Source organism: Corvus cornix, chromosome 10 (genome assembly GCF_000738735.6).
Source record: "Corvus cornix cornix isolate S_Up_H32 chromosome 10, ASM73873v5, whole genome shotgun sequence".
Lineage (NCBI taxonomy): Eukaryota > Metazoa > Chordata > Aves > Passeriformes > Corvidae > Corvus > Corvus cornix.
Genome location: NC_046340.1, coordinates 4727591 through 4743888, shown reverse-complemented (window position 1 = coordinate 4743888; position 16298 = coordinate 4727591). Strand labels below are relative to the sequence as shown.

The window sequence follows — 16298 nt, the reverse complement described above, 5'->3', positions numbered from 1 at the left end:
GGAGTCAGAGGTGCTCCTTCACCATTCTGTAACTTATTTCATGCAAAACATCACATTTGCTGGACGGCACGGGCTAAAAATGTGACATTCCAGAAATCGTGGGTGGATGCTTGCTCTACAAACCATTGGTACAGTTTACTTCTTGCTAACAGTGTTTTCTTTGTTCAGCTCTAAAGCATTTCCTGTCACCCCATCTGCATCAATCATTCTGTCAAGTGAGGAAAGGAAAAATTCTATGAGGCTGCATTTGTACATTTTATTTACCTTCTGATTATAACCCAAGTGAGATAGATGCACATTGTTATTAAAGAAAAAACTTTAAAAAAAAATCATTCATCGTCTTCCATTGTTTCAAATAAAAATCCCCATGAAAATTAATAGATTGAGTAAACCCCCATGGACCATGCACTTTTTGTCTGTTCCAGGAAGACTACTTTGTCACAAAATGTTACAGGATTTTGGCAAGATCTGCCCTTTAATGTGCAGAAATTACATGGTTTGAAAATGCAGGATGAAATGGGGAATGACATTTTTTTAGCAAGGGCTGATTCAGAGTTTATTTTGGATAGTCAGAATTTCAAATGGATCTCAGTTTTATTGTTTACATGGATTAGTGGCCATAGTCATGCGATGTGTAATGAATTAGAAGCTGTTTTCAAGATAGATGTAATTTCCTTTTTTTTGTACCCAAAGCACGCTGGTTTTCCTTGAGCAAAGCCATCTGCACAGGGAGAAAGAGAAATCCTTTGTTTTGGATACTCTACATACTGATGAATGTTTCTAAACTTTCTGCTTCCTCTCTCTTTTTTGTCAGCGTTTGTTTCCTTGTGCCTATCTTTAGTATTTCTATCCCATGGTTTCAATCCTGCTTTTCACACCTAGGTGCCTCTACCTTTCTCACAACTCCTGTAACTACTGTTTTTTCTCTGTGGAGCTGTGCTGAGCTTTGTGTTGACTTCTCAGTTAGTGTTGTTGAAATGTAAATGAATCCTGGCATTGTGCTGGTGCTACTCCCAAGTCTTTCAACAGCTTATAAATTCAGATTCCTTTCTGTAGGGAGCATCTGAAGTCCCCCTTAGAGGAAAGTGGTACTTTCTCTGTTAGGAGTAGCAACTGTGCTGCCTTCCCTGCAGCCCAGCAGGTACTGTGAGGTGTAATCAGCTGGGTCAATTTAGGAGCCTCTGTTAGCTTGCATCTGCCCTGGATGTGTATGTGTTGCTGTTTTGTTCAAGTACAGCTCATAGTATTCATTTCAAATGCCTGGATCTGGGCTGCTGCAGGTTTTTCTCATCTGAATGTCAACTGCATGTGACAAGCAGAATAATATAAAATAATTGTAATTTTTTCTCTAATCAAGCAAAAGGGGTGTTGAATTGTTTAATTACTGGCTTTGCCAGCATGCAGATGGAAAGGCTTTTCAGGTAAGTTGCTCATACAAAATGCCTAAAATGGATAGTAATTAACAACTGGCTCTTCATTGGTATGTTAATTATGCTGCCATTTGTCCTGGTGCCTGTCGTTCTTTAAATGTTCAGTTACACTGAACTGAAGCGTTCACTTCCTGGCAAATGCAGAATGTATCAGAACAGTTTGACTCTCAGATATATGCAAATATTTTATGGGAAGAGGCATGCCAGTAAATCACTGAGCTGCAAAGAACAAAAACACTGCATATTTGTATTCCTCAGAGGTAAAAGCAAAACCTGTTTCTGAGGAACCTGCAGGCCTGATTTTGAAAAATGGTCTTTAATACTTTCCCAGTACTAATCCAGAACACAATTCTATCCAAGTAGGTAATTTTAGGAACTTGTTACTGCTGGCTCTTTCTATTAGTGAAGGTAGCTGGACATCTGGGTGCTGTTAAATGCCCTTGAAATGCATATATTTTAAAATTGTATTGCCTGTAATATCTGTAATATTGGATGGAAAATTCATACTGAGCTGGAAATGCTTTTAAAGCTTGGGATAGAACCGATTATTTTGAATGCAAGAAGAGTTAAAAGTAACTTCTTATGAATAGATCACAGCAGTAGTCTCAGATCTTACTCAATTTACTGTCTAATTCTTTTGAGAACATTGTCTCCTGTTTCCTGGACTGTGCTTTGCAGAGTGCATCCCCAATCTCCACATAACTACTGCAGTAAGTAAAAACAGGCTGCACCTGGTGTGCCTGCAAGTCATTCAGTAACATCCTGAAGAAGGACAGGCTGCTAAAGTTATGTGGCAAGTTTGCTGTGACCAGCGTGTGAGAATGAGGCTGGTATTTCAATTTGCTGAGCTTGTGCCACATGGAGGGTGGTTAATCAGCCCAACACACAGTGACCCCTCAATACGTAGCAGAAGTCAGCTCCTGAAATGAGGTGCTGATTGTTAACAGTAGCCGTGGGAAGTGGATTATAGCTGTAAAATTAGCTATTAAAACGCACTAGCTGCTGTGTGTCACTGCCCTCTGCATCATGTTTCATCCTTTCATGGACAAAAACGTGTATTGCTGTTCGTACTGCAGGCCCATGGATGAGCTGGGTTTCCGTTGTGTTGTGTCCAGTGAAGTTACTAGCCAAGTTCCTAGCTCAATTTTGAGCCCAGCTTTAAATACTGAAAGTAGTGATAGCTAGAAAAGCTGAGTTTGAAATGCTGAGTTCTTGTGTTCCCAGTCACTGAGAGGTGGCTCATTTAGCATCAATCTGTGGAGGTTGCCCTTTGAGAAGGTTTGGGAAAAATGTGGTCGGTCTGTTGTCTACTCCTGTGAGTCATGTTCATGTCATAGTATATGGGGACACCAATGTTTTCCTTGGTTTTAAATTTTTCTTTTTTTGAAAGCATCTATAAGAGATACCCTGGCCATGTGCATATAGATGTCTCATCCTGGGAATGTTTTGCTCTTTCTCTAATAAGTAGTGGTTTGACCAGTAGAAAGTAAGGCTGCATAATAAAAACTTTTCTTTATTTTAATGAGAGTTTCAGTGTAGGAATATAATGGCAAATTATTGAAGCTATGTAAAGATTTCAGTGTTTCAGAGATAAGAGCTCCTCTGCTAATTTTTGTTATGTTTTCATCTAAAATAGGCAATATTTCTGGTTTATGGAAAAAAGAGAAAGAAAGTAACTTTATTTTGCTGTGCAATCAGGTTTGTTGGAGCAGTCATTGCAGTATGTTTTTGCTTACCAGTGAAGGTTTGAAATATGCATTTTCATTGTTGAAATTAAAGTAAATGAGCCATCACTAAGAAAAGTACAGGAGGATTTCCAGACTCTCTTACGAGGACTGGAAAATAAGAATACTTTCTAACTGCATCACCAGCAAAGGGGACAGTGGACTGCTGGAATTAAGAATGTTTTAAGTGAACATAACAAGCTTCCCCAAATGCCACGTGTGGAGGCGTGCAGAATCCAAATTTCCCAGTTTTCCAAACCAAGTCCTTAAAAATGTGTAATGCCTCTGTATATTCCCTGACATCTATGGGTTAGGGTCGGTCCAAGTGAAACTATTTCTCTGGAACTGGATGCTCACTAAGAACAAAATGTTCTAGATCAGACTACATGGAACCCCTATCAAAGATAGCCCATTACAGACACTTTAAGTATAACATTTCCATTGTGGATACTTACAGAATAAGACAGCAGTGGGGAATTTTCTTCCTTCTTTGTTGTTGATGATCACTGTGAGGTACTTGGGTGTATATGTGTCTTTGGGCTCCTTATAGTTTATGCATACTTGAGGCTTGGTTCTTGAATGATCACAGATGTTGGGTTGTTTTTCTTCTAAATAAAACCCGAGTGTTCCTGGACTTTCTGTACTCTCTGATCTCTTCCTGATACACTCAGTGAACATGTGCCTTTCTGAGATGTATTAGTCTTTTGCTTAAATATATCTTGATACTCTTTCACTCTTCAGACGAGCTAATATTATATGTTTCCAAACCATTTCCTGACTCAATACTTAATCATACTTTGTTTTAGTGGTGTTCTCCTTCTGCTTCAGAACTCTTTGGTTCTGAGCTGTAAATGGGACTGAGGCTTATAATGGTCTTTAATGTTTTAATGAAAGCTACCAGTCTCAATATCTTTGCTCTCCACAGTGTTCTCTTTTGTCACTTGTGTTTCTCCCTCCAGGTTCCATGCATGTTTTAAAAAAAGGAGGCACGTAAATAATGTAAATAATGTTTGAGGTTAGGCAGCTATAGGATGGCACTGTAAAATGAAATCCTAGTGCTGGTGTACAATAGCTGAATTAAAAGGTGTGTGGTTTTACTTGTTGGCATTGTGGTTGAGTAGTATCAGCTGGAGATGTGTGAGTGGGTGGAAAGAACAGTAACGTGAAGTTCATGCTGAATTATGTTTTGCTGGAGGAAAGCTATTCATTAGTCTCATAGCTGGCACATGCCTCTTTATTCCTTCTCTAAAGTAGTATCTGACGACTTTGATGAAAAGGTTGATATGACATTAAGGAATTGGTTCTGCCTCATCTACTGATGTGCAAAAGCCTTTCTGCCCTTGGCAGAACTGAGACACAGGCAGCATGCCAATCCTCACTTTGCTCTAGGAAGGGCATGCATGTGGTAAATGGTTCAGGGTTGGAGGAGCCTTGGCTCCATCTCTGAGTGTTACGTGTGGAGGTTAATGATGTTGTATCCGAGTTTGGCTCCGGAGTTCGTTGTGTCTCCACCTACGCCCCTCTCTTGGTTTTTCAAGATGGTCCTAAGGACAAAATACTCTTTCGTCATTGCTGAATTTAAAATGAACGTGGTAATTATGAATAAGAATTTCAGAGACCAGTAAATTGTCGCTGTGTAGGAAAATTCCTGGCTGTTGCATGCTGGCTGCATATTTCTCGTGTATCCCTGGCTGTCTCATGTCTGAGAATTGACCAGGGCAGGAAGGCAGCCTCGTGGTACAGGCATTGCCAGGGTTCACGTTTACTACAGGCTTTCTACTGAATCTCTGACAAATAACATTCACATGCCATAATTAAGTCGTCTGAATTTTGTTTTTATTTATCTTAGCACCAGTTTGCAAATCCTGTTTATAAGCCTGCTTGATTTGAGATACTTTTCTCATACGTGTCTTTTGTAAAAATGGCATATTTGTAAGAGAGTGTAAAATGCCTATGCTGGAACAAGAAGAGAATGTGTTTCATTGTGATGTACTAATTGATAATATTTTATTAATAGACTTTTATTGCAACCGTGTTGATGTTGGATTAGCAAAAAATTTTTCTCCCTTTGGGAAGAAACAGAGACAAAAGGAAAATATACAGCTCCTTTCTCTCTGGAAACAGCAGTTATTATTTATTCTGAGCACATGAATAACCATTAATTTCTTTTTTCTTTACAGAGTAGGTAGGATATTTGGATAATGTGCTTTTTAAGTGTCTTGGCAGAATATACACGATAGATAGTTATTTCAGTGCTGAACTAGCAACAATCCACCTGGCTTTAAAGTATTAGTATGGGTTTTACAACTTATGTCTTGCTGTCTTACGGTTGCTTTTGGTGCTTAAATTTGCCTTTAAAAATGTGTTAGTTCATTCTCATCCAGTTACAGTTTCTATTAAGATTGAGAACAAAATGTACATTGCTTCATGCAGCAAAGAGATGATCAGACTGTATGAAAAACACAGTTACACTAAGTGAAAATTATGAGGTACTTTTCAAGTGTTCATTGTGCATTTGCAAGTTAAATTTAAAAAGCAGGAAAATGTATCTATCATATGTGGGTATTTGATTAGTGGGTTAACTCAAACTGCTCTTTAAATCAAATCAATGAGCTGTCCCTGGAAGTAAATACATTCTCAGCAACCAAATCGTGATTCTTTCTAATGTTGAAGTATAATGATAAAATATTTGTAGTGATTTCTTGGTAAATGCATGTGGCTGCCACTGGTTGTTTGCTTTGTTGCGTAGAGTCCCTGTAGTAGCTGGAACCTGATTGCCAAGTTTGGAATTCAGACTAATCTTGTGTGTCCTGTGTACTTGCCTGTGCTGCTCTTCAGTCAGCAAATAGCAAAGCTAAAACCTTAGTTTGGTCAATATTTACAGACAAACAATCAGCTTGTTTTTTGACAAACATCCAGTTTGTTTACAGTGAGGTTTTTTTCAGTATCATTCTTCACTTCTGCCTTTGATATATCCACAGAACTGTCTGTATGCTTTTGGGAACAAGTGGCTTGTAATGGCTGTCAAATCATGTTTAATATGAATATGGGGACATAGAAGAATAATGCTTTGTTGTTGTTGTATGCTTTTTTGTTGTTGTTGTTTGATAGTTCACTGGTAGAACATCCAGCAAATCTTGTATTCTGTAATTCTGAAAAAGCAAGTAAGAGCATCGCCATTACAGCTGATCATGTCAGAAAATCTAGCACAGCCTACCTGGAAACAGCATTTTCTCTCTTTAAAAACTGATAATTTTTAAAAGCAAAGCATGAGATTCAGTTTTATGAGATATGTTCAGGAAGTAGCTCTGGGAAGAAGTTAAGCAGAAAAAAAAGTGTTCCAAAAATTCATGACAAATTCTTGGGAGTGTAGTAAACCTAAAGTAACACTAAGGAATATTCTTCAGTAGAGCTTAGTAGTATTCTGTATTTTCTACATGCCCATGAAGGTTTCCCTTATGCCATAACATTGGGGTGTGCCATTTGGAACATTTGTGGGAACAAAAAATTCTAGAAAGTAACAACAACAGCAGCAAATAACAGTTACCTTTGAGCACCCAAAAGCTTGTGAACTTCTAGTATTTATTTTTTAATTTGCAGACATGAAAGATATAATCTTTGAAATGACCTAAAAGGCAGAATGTTCTAAAAATATTTAGTGAAGTGAAGGGGCAGTGAAAAGTAGAAAAATCACTAAGACCTTTATTTGAAATGTTGGGGCTTTTTTGCTTGCAGAAAAAATCCAGGGTTTGAGAAACTCATCTGCAAAGAAGAGGGTAACTGCTGATGTGGGTTGGTATATCAGATTAGTTAAGACATGGGAAGATGTTCTGAAGGTTGTCCTTGTTGGGAGGTTAAACTGAACGCATCCACATTGGTGACAGGTGGGAAGACTGGTGCACTCTTTTCAGGTGGCTTTTCAAGGTGCAGTTCAATTTGAATCTGGAATTTTCTTATCCACAGCCCTCTTCCATGGTCTGAAGGCTGGACTACAGTATTTCATCCACCAGGTGTGGAGTTTGGAGCAGGAATGGCTGGGTTGCACGAGCAGTCTGTTCACTTCTACAGTCCATTTAAGTCATATTTTTTGATCCTTCTTGCTACTATGGGAAAGTGAGGTTGGCTGTTTTCTTCAATCTTCAGAGGAGAAAAAACAAAAGAAGTTTCAATCAGAAAGTCTCCTTAGACTTATTGGAATTTCAGACAGGCATAAAATGAACTGAATATTTACAATGCTCAGGCTCAGCCTGGGTTTTTGAAATGGAGTTAAGTGTGGTTTTTTCCCCCTGCAGTTTTTAGGCAGAGAATGTTGTATTAGAAATCATGAGAAAAGGAAAAAGTATTAAACCACTTTTTAGAATGTATTTTTGATGAATGCTGATATTATTTTTAAGGTGTTTCACATTAAAATTCTTATTCTTAGTAATGAATTGGGGTGTGAAAACACCTGAAAGGCCAATTAATTATCATAACATCAAATAAGCATCATTTGCTTGTTGATCAAGCAGAACTGAAGTCATTAGTGCTATCAATAGAATGCTGTTTAATGAAAACAATAGCATTCTGATTACCCAACAGTGCCCAAGGACACTGTAAATTTACTGATAATTAAGTATTTGGTAATGCAAGTTGCTGTTCTGAATGAAATTTAAAATTAACATACCCTTCTGAGGCACACTTAAAAATCTTTGTAATAAATAATAAAGGCATTTGAAGGACACAAGTCAGTAATTTTCAATGAATAATTTGAACCAGAGTGGTCCATGTTTTACATCTTTGTACTTGGACTGTGTTGTTCCCGAGCTTTCTGCAGCTGATGGGGAGTAAATGTCTTGGGCTGTGTGGGAACACCACAAAGACCTCAGGTCTGTGACCCCAGCGTGGTCAGTGGCTTGCAGGGCAGCTCGTGGGCCACTGCCAGAGCAGTGCTGGGTTTGGTGTGATGGAGTTTGACAGTGGCCACTTCCTTGGAAAAAGGATGTACAAATCCTTCATGGTCTTCCTTGCCAGCCCCTTGGTGACTTGGCTCAATAAAGTGACTGTAGAGAAGATTCCTCCTGGTGATTGCCCCGTGCTCTGTTGTAGTGGGCAGGTCAGGGGCAGGATAACACTTCTGCTTTGGTCTGGCTCCGTGGATTTTCAAATGTCTGCATTTGGGATAAACTACTTGTATAACTGCTTGCACCTGTGAACCTAGACAGTGCTTTCTCAATGAAAGTGTGATATAAGAATGTTTTTATGAAATGATTATATGAGGGGACCAAGAATTTATTAATTCACATGAATATTTCTGCTCATTATTTAAGAAGTATCTTGTCAAATTTCTTCGGATGTGAACCAGAAGTTATAGTCATAAATACTGCCTCGCATGCTCATGAAATCTGATAGCTGATTTCTCCTGTAATTAACAGAAAATATGGACAAGCGATGTTGGCAATGACTTTCTGTGCATTTCTGGGTAGAGGAAGAAATGAAATAGTTGAGAGAAGACATTGGGTTTGTGAGAAAGCTAGGCTTCCCCTGATCTGCATTTAGTTAAAATCCATTTTGGTGAATGTTCTAGACAGATTTATTACCAATTAGCTTTATTTCTTTGCCTTTATACAGCTATTGACTATGTTTTATGTAGTTGATAGGAGTTTAGAGTGCTGTCATCTTGTTATGATGTAAACTCTGGAGTATTGATCTCAGTGGAATTTTTTTCTTATGTATACCATTGCAAGTATTTTAATAGCAGCTTCAAAATAATTTCCACAAATTGGCAGTTGAACTTGTACATGAACGAAATAGATTTGTGATCAAGCACTGAAACTGCTTGAAATCTCAACCAGCTTCTATTGCTGGAAAATAAGTGCTAGATAGGTAGTAAGAAGCCAGACTACTTGCTAGAAGATTGCAGAAATGTTATTTTAAAAGAAATAGTTTGAAGATGGATGAACAAAAATGAAACCTCAAATGGTGACACAGTGCAGATAAACTATTGAGCCGTTACTGTCACTGTTATTTCTTTATCGTAAAACAGTTACATAGGAATTTCTAAAAGGAAATTTGCTTGCAAATATATTTTGATGATTATAGAAGAGGGAAAGGAAACAAGATGAATTTAGGAAAGAACAAGTAGCAGTGATGGTATAAAACTATAATTGGTGATCTAGAGCAAGGGCATATAATGGAAAATGCTTGATTTCATTGTTAATGAAATAAAGTAAGAGCGGTAATTGGCTAATTTCCTTTCTTTCTTACCTTTATAGAAGAAACACCCTTAAGAAATGCCGTGTCTGCTGCTCCTGATGTAAAAACATGCTGTCTTGTCCTGAAAGTAAAATTTTTTGAGCCCAGCATATCTTTTTTAGCACTGACCAAAAGCAAGTGCTTGAAGGAGTATAAAAATCAGAATAAGCATGTGTGGTGCTTCCCCTGGCTACTGTCCCACCCTCCAGCCATGTGTGACTCAGAGGTTTCCTGAGCCAGGCATGATGTTTGATTTATAGAGCTCAGTGAATTTCTTTTCCACAGTTTTGGATAGGCTCTGCATAGAACCCATATAGTTTTTTGGCATCCACAGTTGCCCATTGCAGGGAGTTTGGGGCATCCAGAGATAGTTGTGATTGGTCTGGAAAGCTTGGCAAAAGCACTAAAGGTGTGGGAAGGTAAGAAAGATGAGAAGGGGGAAGTGGTGGGATAGTGTGACAGTGGCTGAAGCAGTTTGACATTGCCTTTGAGGAGTGGACTGGCTTGGGGTGACTCCCAAGAGGGGACAAGCAATGCAGTGGGAGGAGGAATCCAGGCTTAACTCTTCTGGTTTTTATATATATATATATATATATATATCTATCTATCTATCTATATAGTCATGAGGGTGGCCAGCAAGAGACTTGGTGGTCTGCAAGGCAGGAAATGAGAAGTGTTTGGATGAGAGGGCTTTTCTTTCTGTGTAGACAGAAGTCCTGATCTCAATAAATCTTAAGAATGTAGAGGCAGATATGACAAAACTCATCCATAACTGAAATCACAGCAAAGCTGATAGTATGGCCATGAGGGTTATTTTTTTTTAACTTGCAGTTGCCATCTGGGTAACTCTCAGTTTGTTCTCTTTGCTTATTTACTGAGAAACAAATTTTACCAGGCCCTTTTAACAATTAGTGGTAATCCTGTGGAGAGGGCCATGTGCAGGCGATTTCCCTAATTCAGGATTATTGTGCCTGGCTTTAGTGTAGCTTTAGCTGGTCTTGGAGCTTTCACTTTACCTCCTAATGTTTTACTGGATGAAATACAGCAAGTGTTCTGTTTTAAAAAGGGAAAAAATTGTCCTGTACATAAATTTCTAATTGAATGCCTACCAAAACAAGCTAAATGGAACAGACTTGTTAAATGAAGAATTAATGGACTGAGCATGATCTGTGTCTGAGAAACTTAAAAGAAAGTCATTGGAGTTTATTATTTTTTCCTGGTGCTTGTTTGCCCAGGCTGGGCGTGTGCTTGCACAGTTTTTGTGAGTTCATCAATGGGTCAGCTGTGGGCAGTTGTACGTAACAGAACAGCCATATATGCTATTTGCTGGGTCTGATGCTAAGTAAAAAGTATGGAAAATAACATTGAATGTTACCTTCTGTTTCTTGCACATAACTTGTAATTATGCAGTTACTTTTGGCAAATATGAAATGTCAGAGAAGGAGGGAGAATCACCATTCTTTTCAAATGGAAATGATGCACAGTTTGGGGAGCCTTGTTTTTTTGGTGATTTGCTTAGTGCTTTTGCCACATGTCAGTAATGTCAGCCAAAATGATGTCAATAAAACCAGGGCAAATTAATGCAGAGACAATTATGTGTGGAATTACGTTGTATGAGTGCATTATCATGTATATAATGGCCAAAGACCAGGTAGGGTCACATTCAGACACCTTAAATGGTCCTGCTGCTGTTGTCTGCTGTTTTACTGTGACCCTTCACGTAAGCTAAGCACCCGCCTCTCTTCTTTTAATAATGTTTACATCAATCCTGAAACAGCCTTTCAAAGTCAGATTTTCATCCTCTCTGTAAACTGGCCTTTTACAGTAGCTGCCCTACTTCCCTGCCCGATTTGCATGTGCACTTTCCCACTTGTGACTATTTATACCTGAGACATTTGCCAAGTGTTGGAGGCTCAGGTTGTGTTTTCAGCGTGAGTCTACCCCAGGTCCTTGGATTTGCTTCTGGCTCACTCCTTCATGCACTTCCAGACTTCGCATGTGAGAAGTACTTTTCTTCTAATGTGTCAATCCATCATAATCACGGTGGAGACCTGGGTACTCTTCTGCTTGAGCTAAAGCCCCCACATCTGCAGTGGGAAAGATTATCAAATTTTAGGGGTAGGCTTAGGTTCAGGTCAGTTTTCACGTTCATTCTTCAGTGCAGATACAAGCCTTGTTTTAATTCTGAGAGGGTTTGTTGTTTTCCAAGACTAGAGACATGCTTTCAGAACAGGAGCCGTTAAGGCTTCTTTTTTAACCTTTGCTCTCTGTTTTGAATTTCAGCAACCTCTTTTGAGGGAAATGGTCATAGTTTTGCAGGACTTGTCAGCTGTTGGATGTATTGGCTTATTGAAGAGTACAAGAAATATTTCACCTCAGTCAGAGGCTGAATAGGTCAAGAAGAGATAATAAGGAATTAGGAATAAGAAGTGGAAAAATAGCCAGGGAAAAATGCAGAGGCATAGTTTCCATGCCATTTGTCAGGAAGATGGGAGGAATGAAGAAGCAGCTACCCTTTCCCTTCTTCCCAGCCTAACTTTAAGTAGCAAAGTGCATTTTTTGTCAGTGCTCCAGGTTTAATTTTTAGTCTATAACATTCTGTGCAGTCGGTGCAGAGATGTGACTCCAGGTTTTCTTCTGGATTGTGCTGAAGAGCATTCTGAGTTTATTCAGTTGTATATGGGCTGTGTTGGTCATTTTGGCAGTGAATATCCACATCCTTCCCTTACTCCATGATGTCTCTGGAAATTTTTGTACCTTGACCACAGGGTAGGTATGGATAAATGGAATTACCGATATGACTGGAATGAATAAGGTGATTAACATGAAAATTGGAAATAAACATAAGAAGTACTGTCAAAAAACCATTCAAAATCATGTAGTAATGTATGAAATAATTTTTCGTTTTACAAATCATAAGACTGATGTTTCCACAGTGGGGTTTTTGGGTACTGTGATTTCTGCACGGCATGTCTAATTTTGGATGCTTCAGAGGATTGGATCCTGGTTTTCAGCACTGACTTCTCATCCTGCAGTGATTGGTCTCACTCCTGCAGTGATTGGTCTCACCTTGTCCCTCAAGCTGAGCACTTGCGGCAAGAATTCCCCTAAAGTAGACCAAAACTCTCTTTTGTCACAGTTTACTTCCAATTCAGTGTCTGCATCCCACCTTCTTTTGCACATCCAGGTGGTGATGTTGAACTATGGGGCACGCAGAAAGGTCTGGATTGCGGTGAGATCCCAGGGCATCCCACATGCATGGCCTGTGTGAACACAACATTCAAGTGTGGAGGCACCATAGAGGATTTCACTTCTTTGACTTCGAAACCTGCTCTTCAGTTTCCTGATGGGGCATGTGATAGATACCACTGACTCTGGCATCTCCTCCAGAGTCACAGCAGAGAAGGCAGGGAGCAAGGTAGCTGGATTTGGCCTCTGGAACACCAGTTAGGCCACTCTCTTAAATGCTTGGTCTCCATCCCTGCTGAACAGACCGTGCCCCCTCAACTGAGCAGCTCAATCACATCATCTCCACCCCCCCTTCAAGTGTGCTTAACATTCACCTGTGATGCAGACAGAGGGTAAAGCTCTGATTTTCATTTTAAAAAAGAGAACGTTTCTCTAGTAACTGCTCACCATATGCCCTAATTTATCTTCAGGATTACGGGTGGAGACACCCCAAAGCACAGGGCATTGTGGTGGAGGGGAAAGTTTTTAGTTAATTAGGATTTTTATATTATTCCTGTCTTAGTAGCTCTTTCCAGAACCTAAATGGTTAAAGTAGAAAATGTTAGTAATTTTGCTGCAAATAAATTGATCAGTATGCAAGACGGTTGTCACCGGCTGAATCATGGTCCACAGTTAAGGTAAACAGATCTGTGATGACATTTTCTGAGCAGAATACCAATGCTGCTACATTTCTTCCCAGAGGTTTCTGACTCTTCTTATATGCGGATAAAATTTCTCTCCAAGAAGGTTTTGTTTGCAGGAAAGAAATAGCATCTTTGTAAGAGTCTTCCTTAAAGGTGGGATTTCTTATATTTTGTGGTTTCTTTGTAATCGTAATTCTGTCGAGAGCATGGAAAGGAATGTTTTTGCTTTTCTGCATATCCTCTCTGTACAGTAGATGTTTTTGATGTGGAGTCTATTTAAAGTGTCTGGCAAAGGAATGCAAGTAAAACAGTATTAACAGAGTTATCAGGAACAATGAAAATGTGGGGTTTTTATATTGAGAGTGAGCTCTGTTTTATCATCTCCGTAGTTAACACGTAAAAGCAATGACTAAATATACAGCTAGATTTTTAGCATTAGTGTTTCTGTGAAATATTTTTGACTACATGATGGCTTTGTATTTTTGTTGGCATATCTAAAGTAAGAGCTATGATATATTCTTAAATGTCTCTGCACTAGGCAGAAAATCCCCCTTGCAACTGACTGCAATCAAAACCATTTAACTGAGATGCATCTAACTCCCGTATGACTTCAGGGTAATGAAAAATACAGTTTCTAAAGAAGTTTTTGAAATCTGCTTTCTTAGAATATTTAAAAGAACATTTTGAAATCACTGTGTACGATGCTGTTGATGGGATTGGGCATGTTCATAATTCTGTGTTTAGCCTTAGATTCACATTTACTTGGAAGTGATTGACATCTCAATCGTTCTATGGATTAGTGGCTGGAAATCTGTCACATTTGTATTGATAAAAGTAGAATTTCCTCTCGTTTAGTCAAATGCTGGTATCTGACTTTAATCCTGTTTATTACAGTAGATGCTGAAGGATAAAAGAGCCCTGTGGAGAGCATGCTCAGTGGTACCTGACATGGAATAGCAAACCTGGAATTGATCCTTACAGTTAATGTCAGGGATTCAAAGTCTCTGGGAGTTGGCAAAAACATTTCTCCGGTAGACTTTGGGTTTTTAACCTGGCCCTGTCTGTGTCTGCTGTATTTAGGTGAGGGGAATATAGCTCGAGTGGCTGAAAATAGTGTAGTTAACAGGACTTTTTGTCAGAAAGTCTTGTCATGCACAGCATCTGGTTGTATTTCAAAGCTTCCCAGCAGGATGCATGGATGTGGTTTGTGGAGAGGAGCAGAGCAGGGGCCACCATCTCCAGGGCTGTGTGATGCTCCCTGTGAGGATACCTGGCCCAAGAGCTGCCCTTCTCTGGGGGGTACCTCAGCAAGTCCCAAATTTGTGTCAGAAACAAGATAGAGCTGCATTTCAGGCAGCGGATCTGGGGTGGGGCTCGGGATTTAAAGTTTGGGCTTAAGAGCTGTGGTTTAATAATTCCCTGCCATAAAAGAGAAGTCCAGGTTCATCCTGGCATGCTGCACTTTTTAGTAATTCTGCCATGATCTGGGTTCTCATGCAGTTTCATGGTATCCTTGTGCAGCATTTAGCTTGCTCTTTGTGCTTTGCTTTGTGAAGCAGCTATATCTTTTGCAGATCTATGTAACAGCTTGAGATGAACGTCGATTTTTGGGGCATAAATCCCTCTATTTTATCCCAGTATTGTCAATGTACGTTTGCAGATTGTCTTTTATTTCAGAAACATCAGTGAATATTTTGGGGTTGACCTACATGTGGCACTGAAGTAAAGTGTAATGTCCAAACTTGGAACGTTCAGCAATGAAATTAAGTCTGAGCAGAAATGGAGGGACTAATTCTGCTTTTACATTGAGCACTAACATGGTTCTGGGTTAGTGTAGCTCCTCAGGGATCCCCAAGATGAACATAAATGTTAGTGGCAGGATCTGGCCTGCTTGCAGACATGACAGTGATAAGACAGGAGCTGTTAAGTGTTGTCCAGCTGGACGAATGTTCACTAAAGATTGCAAGTCTTGTGCTGGGTTTTGTTCTAATAACATTTCTGTGTTCTTTGGCAGATCTCTAGGAACTTTGTAACCTCCAGATGAAATACTGCATGCATTTTTTTCAGCAAAAAAAAAAGAATTTCTATTTGACACTGAGGAACACCTTTTAAAGATTTTAAAGAAATTTGTTCAGAACGTTGCCTTGATGGTTACAGATGATTTTCATGAATGTTCAGCCTGACCTTGTTTTACTTCCTGAGAATTATACCCTTATGTTGGTGTTTTAATTTTGGGTAAAGTAAGCAACACTAGTTTTATTTTCATTGGCAGAAGGGAAGTCCTCTCTTTGAACATTCAATCTCAGAAAGAGCACAGCTTGTTTCGCAACACTTGTTGCTGCTGAAACACTTCTGTGAACATCAGTGTTAACATGTATCTTGGATGTGGGTTTAGTTCTGCATTTTTCATGCCTGAAAACATGATCTTTATGATTGTTGACCCAGCATGTCTTTTTTTTTTTTTTTTTTTTTTAAATATATCTGTAACCAATTTGATGCTGCAGGTCTGTGCTTCCATATGATTTTATGCTCCAACGGAGTAACTGGGACTGCCCTAAATTTATGTAACTATACAGAATTGTGGGCTGCTCTCAAGACTTTTCATGTTATTTTTTTTCTTTTGGTCTGTATCTGATGTATGCTGCTTTTTGTTTTGTTTATGCTAATAGGCTCCCTGGAATGCCTCTCTAGCACAGTATTTCTATCTGAGACTCCAGTTTATGAGTGTTGTTTTTCTTCTTTCTCTTGTTTTCTTTCCAGAGCACACACAGACAGGTAACTTCACAGATGCTTAGTCAGAGAAGCAGCTGATTGTTCCATCAGATTTTGCTTTTGGCTTCTCACCAGGCATATTTTATAGATGTAAAAATATCATCAAGATCTGCTTCTTTTTTTGATATTCTCATGAATGAGTAGAGAGGAACATAATTTGGGAAGCAGTTCAGTTCCATTCCTTCGTCTTTCCAGATGTTCTTGCGGCCTTCAGCTCGTGTGAGTTAAGTCTTTACAGCCACAATCTATTGCTTACATTTCTGCACAGC

General features: G+C 39.1%; 1 protein-coding gene across 5 annotated transcripts in view; it reads left to right on the top strand.

Annotated features, from left to right (window-relative positions):
• Positions 1 to 16298, top strand: part of ARNT2 (aryl hydrocarbon receptor nuclear translocator 2) — a 98886-nt gene that overhangs the window by 5519 nt on the left and 77069 nt on the right. Inside the window, exon 1 of one of the 5 annotated variants that reach the window (XM_020583514.2) lies at positions 13269 to 13410. The exons of the other annotated variants lie outside the window; for them this stretch is intronic. The gene's annotated coding sequence lies outside the window, so the exon portion shown is untranslated. Of the gene's footprint in view, positions 1 to 13268; positions 13411 to 16298 lie in introns of those variants that run through there. 5 annotated transcript variants of the gene reach the window in all.